This window comes from Triticum urartu, unplaced genomic scaffold (assembly GCF_003073215.2).
Source record: "Triticum urartu cultivar G1812 unplaced genomic scaffold, Tu2.1 TuUngrouped_contig_5260, whole genome shotgun sequence".
Classification (NCBI taxonomy): Eukaryota; Viridiplantae; Streptophyta; class Magnoliopsida; order Poales; family Poaceae; genus Triticum; species Triticum urartu.
The window spans coordinates 8,322-13,357 of NW_024115922.1; the positions used below are offsets into that span (position 1 = coordinate 8,322).

The following is a 5,036-nucleotide window of genomic DNA, read 5'->3' on the forward strand; positions in this document are numbered from 1 at the left end:
AGGCTGTGGAGTAGGAGCTGGACCGGAGCTGGTGGAAGCTTGGGTATGCGAGGCAGGGCGGATAGGCGGTGATGGTGGCGGCGGAGAAGCAGAGGATGGGGTTTTCTCCGGAGTCGTTTGGCCTCGTGAAACTGGAGAGACGGGGGAGGAAAGGAAGTCCTCTTTTCTGTCTCGCTTCCCAAAACCCAGCGATGGGACTTTGGGCACCCAGATGGACAAGTCAGGCGGCTGGCCAGTGCAGTTTTTTTAACGTGTCCCGAACAAAAACAATTGCGGCAGCGGACCTGATTCGTGCATGTCTCTGACGTGTGGCGCATACCCAAACCGCGGGGGGGGGGGGGGGGGAGGAAGTCCTCTTTTTTGTCTCGCTTCCCAAAACCCGGCGATGGGACTTTGGGCACCCAGACGGACAAGTCAGGCGGCTGGCCGGTGCAGTTTTTTTTAACGTGTTCCGAACGAAAACAATTGCGGCAGCGGACCTGATTCGTGCATGTCTCTGACGTGTGGCGCATAGCCAAACAGTTCTGACAGTCCCAATAACTCGCATCCATATCTTCAATCATATCGTCAAAACTTTGCAGATCCGTGATAATATCCTGGGGGGAAGAAGCTCTTGAGGCCATGGGTGATGGGCTGCTACTTTCGTCATCAGACAGGCAGATGGGCTGGACCCTCGAGCCCAGCTGAGGTGGGGAATCCAAACCTTCCAAGGAAAAAACTAATCGACCACCCGAAGATCCAGGGTTAAAACGGGCAGGAGATAAACCCTCCGGGGTAGCCCCTTCATCAGGTCGATCGTATCAGATAGATCCCCATTGACTAGAATTCTTGTCGAAGAGGAGCTGAGCGGCACTGACAGACAGTTGGTAAAGCCTCTTCCAAACCCTCTTGCAACCAGCAAATCGAGCAGGAATTCCCATGACACTGTATCAAAAGCTCGTTGGATGTCAAGCTTAAGCATCAGTGCCGGCGTATTTGCTCGGCGGAATGCTTTGGCCAGCCCGTTGACGTAACAGAAGTTGTCGTGGATGGCTCGTCCTTTGATAAATGCGTTTTGGCATGGACCGACGAGATCATTCATCCGGCGCTGAAGCCTCGTAGCCATGATCTTGGTGATCAACTTGGCGAAGCTACAAACCAGGCTGATCGCCCTGTAATCTTTTGTGGTCAGGGCCTCTGCATTCTTTGGAAGTAGAATCATAGTTGCCTGGTTCAGCCGGTGGTGGTGCGGCTTCCTGTTCTAGATCACAAGTGAAATGTCAGTGACTCTGTACATGTTAGGATTTGTTGTAAACCGTTCCCCCTGTGTAACTATCCTTACCAGTTTGAGAAAGTTGCTCCTCTTTCTGCACACCATGGTGCGGGCTTCATAATCATAGATGATGATGTTGTGGTTCGTTCTCGCTTTTCGTGCTTTGGTCTGCTTCTTGCCTTGCATCCTTGGGTCCTCATTTTGATCACTACCATAACAGGTTGTTTATCATCGATGCGCTCTCGTCGTCAGATGTTTCATCATCTGAACTTGACGATGCATCGTTCATGAGACTCCTCAATGGCTTCATGCTGATGCAGAAAAAGCTTCTGATAAACGTCCCCTCCAAAAAAGAACTGCTTGTTGAGCCACCTGCATCCAATGGTGTAATTGATGATGTTAACAAGACTTGTATCATCAAGAAGATACAGAACTAGTCTCTTTCTTCGCTAATTAACCTTCCATGTCGGATTCTTTTTATTAGCTAATTGCACTATTAGATATTGTACACGTCGTCGGATCGGGACCGCCGTAATAATAATCTTATAACTCAAGCATTCATGATATATATAGAGATTGTATATTGTTTTTCCAATTGACATGTGTTTGGGGTTCTTATAAGTAAAATATTTGTTAGACCCGGCTTTAATCATGCTGCACTTTATACCATTTCTATTTCTGCTAAGCAAGTTCACTATGCTAATTAGCACTGAAATCCACGAATGGGCTGCCCAAACCTTGTCCAGATGCCCACGTTCATTAGCCCAAAACGACAAAGGCCGAAGCTGCCAAAGCCCACGCTAAGAACATTTCTCAGTCGCAGCAGGATGCACAACACTCCACTTGGTTTAGTCTCACCTCGCCAACCGAGAAGGCATTCGACCAGCTTAAATAGCCACCTCCACCTACTTCATTCGCCGAGCTCAGTTGCGAGAGCTTGTAATCCGAATGGGGGCATTAAGATGATGTGGACGCTGTTGTAGTGTTGCGGGCCTGGTCTGGGTGTGCTACTGCTGGCCTGCCCGTTCCAAGTTGTGTAGTGGGCCGCTTGGGGCCTATGCGAAAGCTGGGCCTCACGGTCCATAATGTGGGAGGCACAGCGTGAGGCTGGCTTCACAGAGCAGCGACAACTGCCCGCTTCCAACGGTGGAAGGATAACAGGCCGCTGCACTCCTTGGCCGCTTGGGCCTCGCAGCCTACTCTAGTGGACCATCACTTTTTTAATTGTTGCGTATATAAGTATTTTTGCTCCGCTCAAAAAGAATTTTTTTTGCTTACTCTTTTGGCTCTTGATTATAAACTGAAAGTATTTATTGCGCTGCGGATAAGTATTTTCATTTTTTGCGCTGCGGATAAGAGATTTATTTGCTTACTTATTTTGACATGAGTACGAAATTGTGAGCATTTCATTTTTTTTTGTTGCACATTAAAATTTTATTTGCTTACAATTTTGCCTCTTCAGTATAAATTGTGACTCTTGAATGTAAATTGTGAGTATTCCTTTTTTTTATGTGCTGAACATAGGAGGTTTATTTGTTCACACTTTTGACTCTTGAGTGCACATTGTGACTCTTGAACATAAATGGTGAAATATATATTTTTTTCTGTACATAAGAGGTTTATTTGCTTACTTTTTGACTTTTATAAATTGTGAGTATTATTCTTTTTGTGCTGCATATAAGAGGTTTATTTACTTGCTCTTTTGACTCTTGAATATAAATTGTGTGTATGGCGAGTTCGAGTTTGGTGTGGTTAGTTGTTTTCTGGTTCTCCTTTTTGTGCTTCTGAACTTTTTATCCAATATAATACCACCGCAACAAAGCAGCGGTTTGACAGTCTGCTTTGCAAGGCTTAGTATAAACACTGATGATTGCAGCAGAGCAACAATTTAGAATTTACAACTCCGTGTGCATTGAAACAGTAACTTACTCACGACATCTTTACTTCTAAAATTACCAAGGCAGCCACCCGACAACACGCTTCTTATTGTTACTGTTCTCACTTAGAAATCCAAATGCCTCATCACTTGGTGCAGCTACTCTGAAGCTGGATACTTACTATATAGTTGAGCTACTCTGTCCCAGCCACTGAAGAAGCAGGTGCGATGGAGTATGAGCACTGCTGCCAGGACGGCGAGCGTGTCGGTGGGAAACGGGCAGGCGCCGCCGTGGCTGCCCTGCAGCGGCGCGCATGGCGCCACGGTGACGCCGGCCGACACGCCCTAAACGTTGGCGCAGCTCCACGGCACCTTCCTCTCCTTGGTCATCTCGGCAGTGAGCCGGGGATGTTGGCCATGCATATCCCCTTGAACGGCGCGCCCTGGGTGCTCTGCATCCTCGCCGCCTCCTTCCAAACACCGGTCGCCACCACGTCCTGGTAGCTGATGTTCTCCACCACCGGCACAGCCATCTTGTCGTAGCCGTCGTCGGGGTGGAACTTGTAGTCGCTGGTCATCCAGAACACCCGCTTCATGCGGTCGAGCCTCATCCGCCACGCGTATGCGTCGCGCACGTACGCGCCTCGCCCCACCGCCGTTTTGATCCACACAGCCGTGATGTCCTCGGCGTGCACGTCCTTGTATAGTTGTATACTATGTCCTTGAATAGTTGTATATACCTTGTGTGGCCTGCACCTGGCTTTTTCCTTGGCTCCAAAGTTCAAACGCAGGCTGTTATTCTATGAGAAAAGTATGCTTTTAGTCCCTTAACTCTTCGAGAAGTTTAAATTTCGTCCCTCAACTCCCAAACCAGTCAACTTGCATTCTTAACTCTTAAAATCAAACAAATTTAGTCCCTTGTCTCGCTGATCCGGTATTGCTGCTGACTCAGTATGGTTTTGACTGGTTTTTGTCCACATGGCGGTATTTCTCTCGTCGTTTTATTGAGCCATTTCATCGAACACAAGGCATGCACTCCTGTGTGTTGTCCATGGCCGAGCAGCGGAGCCTCGTCGCCCAACAGAAGTGGCGGTTTCTCCCGCCGGCACTCCCGTGGCTCACCACCTCTCCCAAAGTGCGTCCTCATCGGCTTCCTCCAGGGCGCACGACACAGCCTCCTCCCTGTCCACACGTGCCACTGGGAAGCCTTCGTGCGCTGGTTCCTGTGTCATCTGTTGGACATTCCGATGGCGCAGATCGACTGCTAGACATCGCCATCCATCGAGGGGAGCTCTACATGATGTACGACCGCGAGGAAGCTGTGTGTTGTTAGCAAATAATCCCGTTGAGCTGTTTGTTGTCCTCTAGTTTTTTTCTTAGCTAAAATAAGGGGCCATGCAGCGTGGAATCTGTTCCCGACTTGGCATAGTTTCAGACTTTCTGTTAGTTTGTTTAGCTGAGCCGTCACAGGTGGATCGTGGGATGGCACGATTGTAAACGTGTGACGGCCACACCTAGCGATCAGGAGGACGTGGGATGGCACGTCCGATCAGCCTGCTCGTGGACCGGGTATCTTGTAGTTTCTGTTCTGAAGCACTTGACTGAATAAGAAGAAACGGAAAAGGCTGAGAAGCCGTACGCAGCGCAAAAATATCCAGTGTTCAGTTTTTCAGCAAGTTCAGAGTTTCTCTCTGAAACAACATGTGTGACGAACATCGTCTGGACGGGCCGACAAGGGCAGCACAAGCACGGCGACGGTCTGGATAGAGGCGGTGCGACGCGTCGGCCACGGTCTGGACTTGGGGCGTACTGTGGCAACGACAAGAAGGAGCCAACCAGAGGCCTGAGAAGTGTGGTCGGCAAGCCGAGGCGAGCGGCTGAGCGCCAGCAGTCGCCGGCCGCAACGGC

The 5,036-nt window shown here is 49.3% G+C and overlaps 1 pseudogene; it reads right to left on the reverse strand.

Moving 5' to 3' along the window:
• Positions 1–3,322: 3,322 nt before the first annotated feature.
• On the reverse strand, positions 3,323–4,360 carry LOC125528981 (annotated as a pseudogene).
• Positions 4,361–5,036: the final 676 nt, after the last annotated feature.